The sequence below is a fragment of the Pseudonaja textilis genome, chromosome 2 (assembly GCF_049901715.1).
Source record: "Pseudonaja textilis isolate UNSWEBS1 chromosome 2, rPseTex1.2, whole genome shotgun sequence".
Lineage (NCBI taxonomy): Eukaryota > Metazoa > Chordata > Lepidosauria > Squamata > Elapidae > Pseudonaja > Pseudonaja textilis.
The window spans coordinates 135,327,949-135,344,331 of NC_141991.1; the positions used below are offsets into that span (position 1 = coordinate 135,327,949).

Consider the following 16,383-nt stretch of genomic DNA (forward strand, 5'->3'; position numbering starts at 1 on the left):
GGACATTCTAATCCCAATTGCCCTTGTAACTCAAGGACTACCCATACACGGGCAATTTAGAGGGGATTGTCTCTTTGCTGGCCAAAATACAGTGATGTTCCAGTTTCAAGCCTAGCATTTCTGTGTTTTTCATGTTTTTTATTTCATTCTTCCTGCCTAGGACTGGTGGAATTCCACAGCATTCTCAACATTCTTTCGGTCATGGAATGTGATTGTACACGATTGGCTGTACTACTATATTTATCAAGATTTTCTGTGGGTAGGTAAGGCTGTAATGGGTTGTGAGAATAATCTTTGGGGGCAGAACTGCAGCCAGGGCAATGGTCAAGAGGAGAGGTCTCAGCTCAGAGCAGGAATGGAGGAAGAATAACATCTCAGAAGAGATTCTCCCTTGTTGTTCAGAAAATAAAGGCCAGGAAGTTTGGGGGGAAGTGCTTTCAGACTTGCCAGATTCTGTTTCTGTAACCTTATAATAAAAGTCCTATTATTTGGTTTGGTTTACTGTGTGGAGCCCCTGAAAAGTCTGACATGCTTGCCAAATCCACCCTATATTGCCCCATACAGTAAACCTGCTGCATGTAATTTCTCTGTGCCTGTCCTCATTGTTTATTGGTGATCACCAAGATGAAGTCTATGATTCACCTGTGCTCCTTCTCTTCCAGTTGATTGGAGAGAGAGCCCGAGCTGGAGCTATGCTCACCGTCTTCCTTTTGTCAGCCATTTTCCATGAATATATACTCACCTTGTCTTTTGGCTTCTTCTATCCTGTCTTGTTTGTTCTGTTTGCTGGGACTGGAGGTAAGTAGCCCCCTCAGGAAATGGACTGAACCTTTCCTTAGAAGACTCAAGCAAGGCCCATAAAACATAATGTGGCATGGATTATTCCTGGTGAACCTTCATTCATTCTCTTCTGCCCTCCTCTGGTTTGGGGTTTCCACATTTCCCAATTGGCACACATTCATGTCCTTTTTGGTACAATTTTTTTACCGCTGGTAGGTTGGATTTGCTCCCACTCTATTCAAAATATATTAAGCCATTGGCCAAGGTCTTGTGATGGATCTTGTGATGCTTACCCATCCATCACAACACCACCAATTTATTTGACTCACAACTGACCCATCACAGGACCCATCACTAGAACCTGACCTGACCTGACCTCACCATCACAATGCCTGCTGACAACATGGAAACCTTATAAGCACAATACTGACACTGACACCCCCTAAATTCCACTGAAGATGGAAACCAGCCCACAAGCTCAGAGAATGACCTTCCACCCCATAACTCATGTACTCCAATTTACTATTATTATAATTTCCAGTATGCTTTGGACATCTTGGCTATGGAACCCTGGGTATCGCTACCCTAGATGAGTGGAGTTTTCCAAATTGAGAAAGACTAGCTAAGGAAAGATTGAAGACATTATCCTGCCCCCTCCCCCAACCAGTATTTCTCAATCTTGGTGACTTTAAGATATGTGGACTTCAGCTGAAATTTATGCACCCAATGGAGCCCAAAAACAATTCTGTAAAAGTTTACATAATATAATTCAAGCCATAGAATATGATGAGATTTGTATTATAGGAGACTTTAATGCTATCGTTGAAAAAAAAATGTAATGACACGAGAAAAGGAAATAGAAGAATTTTACCAAGAACTTTTTTTGAAATGGCCAAAGACCTAAGCATACAGGATGCTTGGAGAGAGAGGAATAGGGAGAAAAGTAAATTTACATGGTACTCAAACAGGCACAAGTCATGGTCCAGGATAGACATAGTGTTGATCTCGAAGGAGATGGATTCAGAAATCAAAGTAGTAGATATTGAGATGAACCTTTGGCCGGACCACAACCCCATGAAACTCTGCTGGAAAGGGCATAAGAGAACATCAAGATGAACATTTCAATGATCAATCTTAAAGGATAAAGATTTCAGGCTAAAGTTGGAGAAAGAATTAGGCTTCTTTTTTAAAGGTTATGAACAGGAGGATAAATCCCTCCAAAATCTCTGGGACACAGCAAAGGCATATATAAGAGGAGTGGCAATATCATACATGGCAAATAAAAACAAGGAGAAGAAACAATTACAGAAAACTCTAGAAGATGATTTTAAAAGTCTGGAGATAGCACTACAGAAAGAACCACAAAATGGGGAGAAGGCAAAGCCATGTCGCTGTGATACAGCTGCAATCTCGGGGCTCTGAGATCGCAGCTGATATCTTCGCCCCTGGTCAGTCCCAACGGACCTAATCCATCCCGTAGGGACGGTGATAGTAAGGGGCGCATTCTGCTGATCCAAGGGACATCGCAAAGTCCCAGGTTGATCCAGGAGAAGCCCTTTTATGATCGGCGGAGAGGCAGCCATTAAGCTGCTGAAGCTGAGACAGCTCCGGAAGGAAGAGACTGAAAGAGAAAGTGTATCGGTTGGTGAGGACTTTTTTTTGTATTAATATTTGGGACTTAAGGACACCCTAAGAAGGAGAAGAAATCTGTAAGATTTTTGACAAAACTGACTCAGCGGCGATTTTTTAAAAAGAAATGTCAAAGTGAGGCTTGGCTTTTTACTTTTACTTTTTTTTTTACTTAACTTCTATTGCGACTTAGCAATTATTAACTGGACTGGTTATTTCTCTTATATCAACCTATTCTTTCTCTCCTTTTTGACAGTTTATATTTTTTAGAATAGAGGCTCCCTTTAGTAAAAAAAAATTTAAAATGCATATATATATATAAATATATATCTTTTTTTTCTATTATGCTTTTTCTGGGAAAGAAGGGGGAGTGGATCAAAGAAACTTTGTAACACTGCCAACTAGAGGCTTGAAAATACTTTATTTGAAGCTGAGAGAACTGTGAAAAACTCTCAAGGACACTGGAATTTGATAAGATAGAGGGAAGAACACTGGAGAATGTTTTTACAGGTGCTCTTCAGAACTTCTATCAACAACTGAATATTTGAAGCTTGGCTTTGAAACTTCTGGAGAAGCCATAGTAAGAGCCTTGGACAATTAAATAAAATGCAGTATGCTCTTTTTATTTTTTCTTAGCTGTCTTATACCTCCTCTTCAATCCCATAGTATTTGGTAATAATTGTATATTTATTTTTTATTTATTTATTTATTTTTCTTTGTAAAGGGAAAGCCTTAGAATATTTTTTTTTCTTTTCCTATTGGGATTTTTGCCTTTTCCATCTCCATTTTTGATCCATTTTTGATGGCTATTATTTACTTTTGAGATCTTCCAATTGGATTAAGGTGTGAAGAACCTGAAGAATTTTTTCTTTTTTCTCTCTTCTTACTATTTTTTAACATTATTGGGTTTTATCTTTTCTTTTTTTTTCTCTTCATTTCTATTTTTTTTTTTTTAATTATATTGACTATCTCACAATAGGATTAAGGTCTAGAAGAACCTGAAGAACTTTTTCTTTTTAATTTTGGGCTTTTTTTATTGTCTTTTTCTTATTTTTATTCTTTTTCTTTTTTCCTAATTGGATTATAATTGACTACTCTACTAATTGGATTAAAAGAGCTTGAAGACCCTGAGTTACCTAAATGAGTAGGAAATCCATACCTTCGGGCATTTCAACCTCTGCTCCTGCTTCACCAACAGCTGGAGGACAACGTTTAACCCAGATAATGTCGAAGCAAGATAAAGGACAAGTGGATTTAAAGATGATTATGCAAGGAATTCAAGAACTTAAAACGAAATTGGATATCATTGAAAAGAAAATAGAAAGCATTGAACAAAGAGCTGAGAATATTGAACAAAGGATGGAGAGTATTGAACAAAGAATTGGGAAAACCAATAAAAAAATTGAAAATATTCAACAAATGATGGTGAACTATGATGAGAGACTCCAAAAAATGGAAGAGAAAGATAAGCAAAGAGACGTGACAATTGGAAATATTGACAGCAGATTAACAATGGTTTAACAAGACAAAAGTGGGATGTTGAAGTGGGAGTTGGACAGGTCAGAATTCTATCTCAGATTTCAAAATACAGAGGAAGAAAAAGGACAAAACTTGGCTGCAATAATGATAGAAATTTTGGCTGGAGCCCTGGGAATATCAGAGGAAAAGATGATGGATGGAGTAGATGAGATATATCGAGTCTTCACAAGATATGCGATGAGGAACAATCTACCAAGAGAGGTTCATGTCAGATTTACAAAGAAAACTATCAAAACACAAATATTACAAGTGGCAAGATAGAAGACGTTGAAATATAAAGACAATGAGATTGTGGTTTTAAAACAAGTACCCAGAAAAGTGAGAGAGATGAGAAGAGAATATCGATTCCTGACTAAAATGTTATTGAAAAAGGAGGTGAATTATAGATGGTTGATTCCAGAAGGATTAATGTTTACATGGCAAGAACAGAGACACAGAATTGACTCAATTGAGAAAGCAGAAATATTTTACAATCAATTTTTCAAAAAAAGAGAAATAGAAACAGAAAAAGAGATCATCACAATTGAATCTCAAGAGGACCAAATGGAGATGGGAAAAGAAGAAGGTGCAGTAGGTGGACAAGTGGAGACCAAAGAACAACGTGAAATAAGATCTACGAGAGCTGTTAGACCTAAATACAAAACATAATCATGGAGGAAAAAAAATTGATTTCTATGAATATAAATGGACTGAACTCAGCTATCAAAAGAAGAAAAACCTTTCATAAATTAGAGAAGTTAAAATTTGATATAATTTGCTTACAAGAAGTACACATTAAAAAACAACATGAACAATTACTGGCATGACCAAAATTAGGGAAAATATTCACTTCTCTGACCCATTGTAAAAAAAGAGGAGTGTTTTTTTTTTTAAGAACAAGTTTTATTGATTTTTGAAGACAAACAAAACATAAAACATAAAAGTATAAAACCTCCTTTCTAAGAATTACTTATAAATTTTGACAAGGCAAATAAAGCATTATTTTTTAAAACATAGTTCCACATTATCACATTTCCATTTACACATATATATCTTTTCCAAATTTCTCATTATTTCTCCCTTCACTTTTGTTCCATTATACTTCTTTCTATCAAAGTTTTAGTAATTCTCAATCAGTCATAAGCACACAAAATACATAACATAAAACAAGACATAAAAAAAAACCTCCTTAATTGTCATTTATACATGTCTTTTCCAAATTTCTCTCCCTTTAGTTTCATTCCTCCAAGGTTTTATTAATTCGCAATCAAACATAACTAATCAAAACACAAAACATAAACCATAAAACTTCTTTTGAAAAGTGGCTTAGCCCTGGGTTACATCTTTTTTAACAGACCTAAATCAAATTCATGCTTACCTTATATACCATTCATATCTTATTAACCATTTTATATTTTCTATATAACTTCTCCCATCTTTTCGCTCTCTTAATTATGTTTTATTTATTTCATCTTATTTCAAAATCATTATGCTTATATCTTTTGTCCGTTCTTTTCCAATCATCTATTTATCTCTTCTCTTTAGCTAAAAATTTCCCGTGTAATCACTTTTAAAGTGTGACGCCTTCCCCTAAAGTAAAACTTAAAATAATACATAATTTCCATCCTGATTCTGCATAGTACATTCTAGATATTAGATCTTAAAATAAAAGAATAATAAACTTATAGTATAGTTAAATATATAATTTCCATTCTAATTCTAATTCTGATTAGTACATTATTTTAGAATAAGAAAATAAAATACTAAGTTTATAATAACATTAAGACATTAACGAATTAAACTATAACTAAACATTAATCATTTTACACATTCTCCTTAATATTTTATTAAATATTGAAATCTATCATTATTAAACATTAATATTTTATTAAATATTCCAATAAACTATTTCAAATGCAAATACTACAATACTATCTTATGTACTCTTACAGAATCTTTCTTTAATTATGCACTATCCATTATCCTTTATCTCTAAAAAAAATTTGCTTTTTGAGATCTTGTTCTAGCCCGTAGCTTTTTTTTTCTTTTTTCCTCCCTTTCTTCTCCAGTCTGGTCTTTTTGCCCCCCCTCTCCTAGCCTCCCCCCTTTTAACTTCCCCTCTCTGTTGTAATTCTCTTTTCAATTGCTTTCTAACATTGTACCTTTTTTTCACCCTATTTTTCTTTTTCTTGGTTGTTTTATTAAATCTTAAATTCTCATTTTTCCTTCCTCTCTTCCCATTTTCTTTCTTAATCGAACTTTTTAGTCCATTAAAGATGGCTACTTCCTTTTCTTCTTCTTCTTCTCCTTCTCCTTCTTCCTCAAGTATTTGCTGGTACATAGAAACCGCCATTTCTAAAAAGTGGAAGGCAGCTCCCAAGGAATCCTTGCCATTTTGCTGTCTTTCTTTTAATTTTTCATATTCCATGTTTAGTTCATCCACAGATGGTGCCATTGTAAATTTTTAAAAACAACCCAGATGTTTTCAATCTTAAAGTAATTTCCAAATGTCAAAGTTATCAAACAATCCAAACAAACAAAAATTATTTCCTCTTCTTCTCTTTACAATTTTTCCTCCAGGGGCAAAATCCCAAATGTATTTTAAAAGCCGTATTACAGCTAATTGATGGTCTTATAATCTTCAAGGCGTCTCCTCCAACAAAGTTTTAAAAAAAAATTTTTTTTAGTCCTCTCCTTCCTACTTGTAACAAAGAGCTTATTTTTACCTTTAAAAAAGCAGGTTTTTCTGTGCTCCTTTGCTTTCTCCATAAGGAAGGGGAGTGAACTTTCCTTCAGCACTTTCGCAGTTGTAACAAATTCTTTTGGAAATAAATGTATCAATCCAAAAGTCAGGTTTCCAGGGTGTTTTGAAAGTAACTTAATGTCCCGGTTCAGCCAAGAAAACTTCTCCTTCTGGCTCTTACTCCTGCACAATCTTATCCGGTTGAAGATTTCTTTGTGGCTGCCATTACTGACAGCCGCTCCACCGCCTCAGGAAAAAGGAGTCTAGCCAGCTGGGGAAAGGGGGTGCGATATCCCCAGACCCCTGCCTGGATCTCCTCTGTCTTCCACTGCCCCTTCAGGGTAGCGACAACCCCCAAATCCAGTTGGATCGGGGGTACCTCAGCGGCGAGCGCAGCAGGGACCCGCAGAGAAGCGGATTCCTGCCGCCGCCGAAGCCTTGCAACCGGAAGTTCCCAAGAAAAGAGGAGTGGTTTTATATATTAAAGAAACTATTACAGCAAAATTGATGTATACTGATGAAGAGGGAAGAGTATTAATGGTTGAAATAGTGGATAATAATACAAAAACACTCCTGGTTGCAATTTATGCCCCGAATGATAAACAAGATTTTTACAAAAAATTACATATGAAAATATTGGGACTGGACTATATTAATATAGTTATGATGGGAGATTTCAATGGGATTGTAGACAATAAACTGGACTATACAGCAACAGCAACAAGACAAAATAGAAAGACTCTCCCTAAATCCTTTTTCAAAATGATAGATGAATTAAACCTAAAAGATATATGGAGAGAAAGAAATGCTAAAATTCAACAATATACTTTTTACTCAAATAGACATTTATCATGGTCCAGAATAGATATGATTTGGACCTCAACAGAATTAATATCTAATATTCAAGAAATAAATATTGAAACAAATACATGGGCAGATCATAATCCAATGACAATTAAATGGAAAGGACAAAAAAGAAGATCTAGATGGACATCAAATAATACTATTTTAAAGGAAAAAGACTTTACACAATGGATGGAGAAAGAATTGGCCTTTTTCTTTAGTGAAAATAAAAAAGAAGATACTTCAATACAGAATGTTTGGGATACAATGAAGGCATATGCGAGAGGTTTAATAATAGACCATACAAAGAAAAAGAACATTAGGAAGAGGCAAACTATCAAAGCCTTAGAAGATGATCATAAAAAACTGGAAAAAGAATTACAGAAAATGACACAGAAAAAAGAGATTAAACTTAAAATGGACATAATTAAACATAAAATGGGTCAGATAGAGAAAGAAGAACTGGCGCAAAAAATTAGAAGTGCTAAACAGAACTATTTTGAAGATGCAGATAGGCCAGGTAGATGGTTAGCATACAAACTGAGAAAGGAGAAAGAATCAAGGAAAATATTACAGTTAATAGATGATCAAGGCCAAATGTGCTATGGTAATAAGGAGAAAAAGGCAATTATCCGAGACTTCTATGGACAACTATATAAACAAGAGGATATTGATGAGGGAAAAGTTAAACAGTATTTACAAAATGCTAACCTACCTAAGATACCTGATAAGACTGAAAAAATGCTAGAAAGTACTATAACAATGATGGAACTAACCGAAGCACTTAACAGACAGAATAATGGAAAAGCACCAGGTCCAGATGGGCTACCGGCAGAATTTTATAAAACATTACAAGAATCGTTGAAATTCCATTGCTAGAAGTCATGAATGAAGTTATGTCAAATAAGAAGATACCTAAAACATGGTCAGAAGCTTACATCACACTTATTCCAAAAGAATGGGCTGATCCATTACAAATCAAGAACTATAGACCTATTTCTTTATTGAATGCAGATTATAAAATTTTTGCTTCAATTTTGGCAGAAAGGCTTAAAAGATACTTAATAATTTTATTCATCCCGATCAGAATGGGTTCCTGCCAAAGAGACAAATTAAAGACAATATGAGGGTAATTCTGGATACTTTGGAATATTATGAGGCGCACCCTGAAAAACAAATGGCTTTGATATTCCTAGATGCCCAAAAGGCATTTGATAATGTGAACTGGAGATTTATGTTACTATTACTGGAACAGATGGGTTTTGCCAGAAAATTTATTCAAGCAATAGAAGCCATATATTATAAGCAAATGGCAAAAGTAAAGTTAGAGGGAGAACTTACAGACTCTATTAACATAAGAAAAGGCACAAGACAAGGATGCCCATTATCACCTTTGTTATTTGTATTGACTTTGGAAGTGTTGAATAGAAATATTAGAGAGGACCCAAATATAAAAGGAATGAAAATCAAAAAGGAGGAATTTAAACTACAAGCCTTTGCGGATGATTTGGTTTTCATTCTGGAAGACCCTCTAGAGACAGCTTTAAAATTATTGGAAAAGATAGAGACATACGGTGAGTTTGAAAATAAATAAAGATAAAACAAAGATTTTGACAAAGAACATGTTATTAAGACAAAGAGAAGAGCTGGCAGACCTATTGAAAATTCAAGTTACGAATAAAGTTAAGTATTTGGGGATATATTTGACGTCAAGATGCACTACATTGAAAGAGAACAATTATATTAAACTCAAACAGCAGATAGCACTTGATTTGAAGAAATGGGAAAACCTACAACTGTCATTGATAGGCAGAATTTCAACAATCAAGATGAATATCTTACCCAGAATTTTATATTTATTTCCAACAATACCAATTAGGCTTGGCAAAGATTATTTTGAAGATTTAAATAAAATTGTGTTGAAGTATATATGGCAAGGTAAGAATGCGAGAATAAAATTAAAACTTCTGCAACATGCTAGAATTAGAGGAGGATTTGGCCTCCCTAATTGGAAGTTGTATTATCAAGCTGCAAATTTGATGTGGGCTAAAGAATGGATAACATTAAGAAAGACTAGATTGTTGACACTAGAAGAACATGTTCTATTACTGGGCTGGCACGCTTTTCTGTGGTACAAGGGAACTAAATCGCAGGGCTATTTTAGAAGGCATTATATATGGGAGTCTTTATGGTTAAACTGGGAGAAAATTAAGAGACAATGTTATTTGAAAATACCAGTTTGGTTATCAACTATTGAAGGTTTTTCTTATCCTATAATATACAAGAAGGAACAAACAGTTAGATATGGGGAAATATTGGATGAAAAGGGTGAACTTAAAACAATGCAAAACTTAGAAGAACAAGTCATAAAGATGAATTGGTTTTCATATGCGCAAATACACTCAAGGCATGTTAAAGATTCTAAAACAGAGGGATTTTGTTAAGTTCGAGCAATGAGAGGCTAGACCAGAGCATTAACAAGAACTGCTTTATTCAAACGAATAAAGGACTGTCGCGTCTGCTGGCTAACTAGCAGACATGCCCAGCGAACAGCAGCTGGCTCAACCCAGCAGCCGGCTTTTATAGCCGGCTGTCAAGGGAGCCAACCAATGGGAGCAGCAAACGCCCCCGCAACATGAACGGACCTGGTTGGGGACTTCGGTCAGTCCCAAGGACATAACACCCCTACCCCCCAGATGTGAACACGTATAGTCTTTTAAATACGCTGGAGGTCTGTGCGGCGCCCGGAGCGGCTTAGCTCAGGCGAGCCACTGTGAGGCACAGAGTTCGGGGAGCCAGGACTGGCTGTCGTTGGAGAGCGGTTTTGTTCTGGTGCCGGACCTGGCACCAGTGGACAGTCTCTGCCCTCGGGTTGGTTCGTCACATAGTCTCTGTCCAACAACCCGGGGGCTTCACTGGTCGGCAACGCTGGAGACTCTGGCTGGCAGTCCCGGTCTACTGCCCGCTCCCTCAGTTCAGATGGTGGCGCCAGGTCTCTCTGCTGGTCCCCGGTTGGGCCCGGCTGTGGCGATTGGAGATTGACCGGAGACCAGGGTTCTGCGTTGGTGTGACCGCTCCGGCGCTTCCTAATCTGGTCCAGGTGCCTCCGCCAAACGTGACCGTCTTCCAACTGAACTCGATACGATCTCGGACCGGTGATGGCCACGATCTTCCCTGGTACCCACAGTGGATCCCCGGCGTAATTCCTGACAAATACAGGATCCTGCAAAACAAAATCTCTGACCCAACTATCCGAACCAAGAGGGGTGTCAGGGCAATAGTGGGGGTGCAGCCTGTCCAACACAGTTCTTAGGCGTCTGCCCATTAGGAGCTCGGCCGGGGACTTGTTTGTGACCGTACAGGGGGTCGTGTGTTGGCTTAAGAGGAAACGGGAGAGTCTTAAATGCCAGTCCTCTTGGTTGAACCTGGCCAATGCCTCCTTCGTTGATCTAACAGCTCTCTCTGCCAACCCGTTGCTGGCAGGGTGAAAAGGGGCCGTGAGGATGTGTCGGATGCCCAGGTTGGTGACATACCGGCTGAACTCCGATGATGTAAATTGGGGGCCATTGTCTGAGACCAGGGTGTCTGGCAGGCCGTGTGTCACAAATAAACGGGTCAGGGCTTTGGCAACGGCTTGGGTGGTGGTCGTGGGGAGGAGAGCCACATCGATCCACTTGGAATATGAATCCACGACCACCAGGAAAGTCTTGCCGTGCATTGGTCCGGCCAAGTCAATGTGGAGCCGTGACCAAGGTGCGTTGGCACTCTCCCATTTAGTTGGTGTGGTGACTGGTGGTGATGGCCTGGATTCCTGACAGGGACGGCACGAGCTTACCCACTTGACAATCTCGTCATCCATGCCGGGCCACCAGACATAACTTCGAGCCAACGCTTTCATCCGGACGACACCCGGGTGGCCCTCGTGCAGTGCTTTGAGGACGGATGTGTGAAGCGAGGTTGGAACGACGATTCTGGTACCCCACAACAGGCAACCCTGTAAACTAGAAAGCTCCAATTGGCGAGTTTTAAATGGTGTGAACTCAGATGCAAGGTTAGTGACCAGCCACCCCCTCCTTACCCAGTCCAGAACCTGGGCGATTGTTTTATCTTTCTTCTGAGTGAGTGGCAATGTCGTCAGCGGTGATGGGTAGGTTGAGCTCGCTGACATCGAAGATGGCGTGGACAGGGGCTGGGTCCTCCACAGGGGCTGGCAGGGGGCAGCGGCTGAGGGCATCGCCGTGGCTTAGGGTTTTCCCTGGGCGGTGGATGAGTTTGTACGAGTAAGCCGCCAGGAACAAGGTCCATCTCGTCATCCTGGGTGACAAAACTTGGGGGGTTTGTTTGTCCCCGGACAGGAGTCCCAGAAGTGGTTTATGGTCTGTGATGAGCTCGAATTTGTGACCGAAAAGGAATTCGTGAAATTTTTTTACCGCGGCAACTGCGGCAAGGGCCTCTTTATCAATTTGGCTATAATTACGCTCGGTTGTTGACAAGGTTCTGGAAAAGAAAGCAATAGGCGCCTCGGAGCCATTGGGTAGTCTGTGGCTTAAGACGGCTCCAATCCCGAAAGGAGATGCATCTGCGGCTAAGACTAAAGGAAGGCGTTGGTCGAATTGTATTAGGACAGCGTCTGAGGTGAGCAGAGATTTGACTGTTTTAAAAGCATAATCTTTGGGTCCCCAGTGCCACGGTGTATTTTTGTCTAGGAGTCTGTGCAGGGGTTCGGCTACTGACGCTTTGTGGGGTAGGAACGATGCATAGAAATTTAATAAGCCCAGGAAAGCTTGTAACTCAGATTTAGTAGATGGGGTGGGTGCCTCGTGGATCGCTTTGACTTTAGATTCCACCGGGTGGATGCCAGAGGCGTCTATTCTATACCCTAGAAAGTCCACCTGCTTAGTGGCGATGGCACACTTCTCCCTTTTTAGTTTGAGACCATGCTGCCTGAACTTGTCTAATACCGCTCTGACTCTTTGGAAAAGTTGGGGTCTGTCCCTGGCTGAGACCAATATGTCGTCAAAGTAAGGAACTACACCAGGGAGGCCTTGGAGTATTCGTTCCATTAATGACTGAAAAATACCTGGGGCCACACTTACGCCAAATTGGAGACGTTTGCACCTGAATGCCCCTCTGTGAGTAACAATAGTTTGTAAGTCGGCCGTTTGACTGTCAACAGGGAACTGCTGATATGCCTGTGACATGTCCAATTTGGCGAAAATGGTGCCAGGTTCGAATGTGTGCAACAGGTGCTGAATGACTGGGACTGGGTAAGCGCTAACCTGTAGGTAGCGGTTAATTGTGGTCTTATAATCAGAACAAATTCTTAAACTGCCATCTTTCTTAAGGGGCGTGACAATCGGGGTCTCCCACTTGGCAAAATCCGTGGGTTCTATCACCCCTTGCTTGAGTAATTTGTCCAGTTCCGCGTCCAGTTTTGGGCGAATGGCAAAAGGTACTCTACGTGGTTTTAAACGGACGGGAACTGCTTGAGGGTCTACCGAAAAAGAAATGGGCGTGCCATTGTAACATCCTAATTCACTACTGAATACATCAGAGTAGTCTGCAAATAACGAGTCAGTATCAGAAGCTGAGACAGCATGGATTCCCGTTATACTAAGGCCAAGAGAGGGGAACCAATCCAACCCCAAAAGACTAGGGAGGGCACCGTCAACGACCACTAAAGGCAAATGGCCTTTGAAGGTTTTAAATTTAACGAGGAACTTGCCTTTGCCGAGTACTGGAATGTTCTTTCCTTGATAGTCCCTCAAGGTGAGATGGCACTTTTGAAGTTGGTTCCTCGATAGACTGGGCTGGAGTTTCTTGAGTGTGCTCCATGAGATGATTGAGAGCGCTGACCCCGTGTCTACTTCCATGCGGCAAGGCTTACCTTCTAAATAGATAGAAAGTGTGATTTTATTAGAGGTATGAAAAGTGTGGTTAGCGTGATAGCACGTGTAACAGTTTTCTACTTGCCTTTGAGGCCCAGGAGAAGAATAAGGAGGAGAGTTTTGAGCCCCACTGTGTGCTGCCTGGCAGACCCTGGCGATGTGGCCTTTCTTGTGGCAGTTGTTGCAGGTAGCATTCCTGAACCTGCAAGCTGGCCGGGAATGGGGTCCTCCGCAGGATAGGCACAAGAGAATGTGCTTGGGCGCGTTGCCGTTTCCTTGCCTCGCCCCTACCTGTGGTCGTCTAGATGGTTTGAGACGATGAACATCTGAGTGTTCAGTAGGGTCGTCCTCACTCACCGCCTCCTCAGAATGTACGGAAGTAGAGCTGGGTTTGGGTGCGGTGCCCTGGATCTCAGCGGCTGACTGGGTTGCTAGTTCTGCAGCTAAGGCTTCTTCAATGGCTTGGGAGAGGTTAAGATCCTTTCTGGCCAGTAAACGTCTCTGGAGCCTCAAGTCTTTGACCCCGCAGACGAGTTGGTCGAGTAACATGTCGTCCAAGTAATTTTTGAACTCGCAGTGGAGAGCTGCTGTCCTCAGGGCGGCCATGTATTGATTGATGGATTCCCCCTCGGCTTGCTTCCTCATCCGAAAGGCAAAACGTCTAGCAATCTGTGATGGTTTTGGAGAGTAATGGTTGGAAAGCGTTTCCAACAGCTCGGCCCATGGGACGTTCTTGAGTTCCCGTGGCGCGAAAAGTGCTGTGGCTGTATCGAAGACTGCGGCCCCGCAGTAGATAAGGAAGTAAGATTTCTTCCTGTGCTCCGCAGCATCAGCCAGACCGATGGCATCGATGTAGTGATTGAAGCGGTTTCTATAAGAGTCCCACTTCTCTTCGTCTGGCTTAAATGGTGGGAAAGCCGGGTTGGAGTTCATCTTGGAATTTCAGTCTGTTAGCTGACTGATCTGTCCCTCTGGGAACACGTGGCCCTGAATGTGTTACCGTGAGCGTGGCGGCTGTGGCTGCAGCGCCTCACCTTGCTCAGTGACTTCAGCTCTCGAGAGGTTTTTTGTATTTCACGCTCCCTGTTAGCGCTTAGCGGCTGTGGTTATAGCGCTGTAACTGACAGTGATTTGAATTTCGCGCTCCTGGAGAGCGTAGGCGGCTAATAGCTGTAGCGCCGTAACTGTCAGTGATTCAATTGTGCGCTCCCTGGAGAGCGTAGCGACTGTAGACACAGTGCTGACTTCACTCAAGGCTTGGATTCAAACGGCAGCGGTTTGAATCTCGCGCTCTTTTACGAGCTGGGCGGCTGTGGCTCTCAGCGCCCTACTTTCGCTTCTGTAGCTTTCTAACTGAGCGGCTACAGACGCTCTGCTTTCACTTCCTGCTCTTAGCAAGCTGGCCGAGCTCTCAGCGGCGCGGCTGTAGCTCAGCGCTGGGTGTGATTTCAACTCGTTTTGTTGGTTGCTTCTGGTTAGCCTGATCCCACCCTCGTCGCCAGTGTTAATTTAGAGCAATGAGAGGCTAGACCAGAGCATTAACAAGAACTGCTTTATTCAAACGAATAAAGGGCTGTCGCGTCTGCTGGCTAACTAGCAGACATGCCCAGCGAACAGCAGCTGGCTCAACCCAGCAGCCGGCTTTTATAGCCGGCTGTCAAGGGAGCCAACCAATGGGAGCAGCAAACGCCCCCGCAACATGAACGGACCTGGTTGGGGACTTCGGTCAGTCCCAAGGACATAACAGATTTTATGATAAATTGACTGACTTAGATAAGATTTTGACAGGTACTGATGAAAAAGTGATTAAAAAACTATATGGTTATTTACTGGAAATTAAACTAGAGGAGGAACAAGTTAAAGAAACAATGATTGCTTGGGGAAAGAATTTTGGATATGGGATTGATTTAGAGAAATGGCAAAAATTGTGGTCTCAAAATTATAAAATGACAATGTCAACAGCATATAAAGAAAATTTGTATAAGATGTTTTACAGGTGGCATTTTCCCCCAACAAGAATAGCAAGAATGTTCAAGAATAAATCTGAAAAGTGTTGGAAATGTCATCAGACACCTGGCTCTTATTACCATATGTGGTGGACTTGTGAGGATGCTAGAAAATATTGGACTAAAATTCGCATATGGTTGGAAAAAATGACAAAGAAACATATATGTCAAAGAAGTCCGTCACATTCAATGTTTTTAAATATTGTAATCAATAAAATTTGTAATTAAAAAAACATGGAAATTGCTGTTATTTTAGATTTTGTAATGGGGAATGTTCCTATTGTAGATAACAGTTATTAGAAATCAATAACTGAGAGATCTCCTTGGCTCAGTGTGGCTGGAATATACACAATTAACCCCTTTTCTGTTTGTCTTCATAGTGTTCTTCAACTTTGTTTTCAATGAAAAGAGAAAAGGCCCTGTCTGGAACACCATCATATGGATATGCCTCCCTTTTGGCCTAGCAATCGTTTTCGCCTTATACTGCCAAGAGTGGTTTGCACACGTCCACTGTCCACTCAAGGAGGTGAGTAGACAGTTTACCTTGTGGAGGTAGAGTAAGTCTTGGGTTCCCTCTTGGTTTCAACTTTTGTTGCTTTCAGATATAAAGTGATAAAATAGGAGGAAAAAACCCTCCAATCTAGCTGGAACCATTTAATTACAGATTGCTTCATTATTCCTTATATTTATAAATACTACGGCCACCTTTTGGCTCTAAAACATTAAAATATTCCAATCAATCAAAAATAAAGAAAAAAATATTTCACATTAGCTGTATTTTGGGGCATTTCAATATGTGAAAAAAGCACCTGACTGTTATTGATTCATGAATGTTACAAAGCTCTTATTGTTTTATTTTCACTCCATTTATTTCCATTTTATGGAGACCTGAACAGGAAAAAAGGCCTAATCAAAAATCCACTGAGAACAGCAGATATGCCCAACGTGTTGCCAACCATGTATGTTGGCTCTGATT

At 40.4% G+C, this 16,383-nt stretch overlaps 1 long non-coding RNA gene across 1 annotated transcript in view; it reads left to right on the forward strand.

Annotated features, from left to right (window-relative positions):
- LOC148127104 (uncharacterized) overlaps window positions 1-16,383 on the forward strand; it is a 68,602-nt gene that overhangs the window by 766 nt on the left and 51,453 nt on the right. The window lies entirely within an intron of this gene.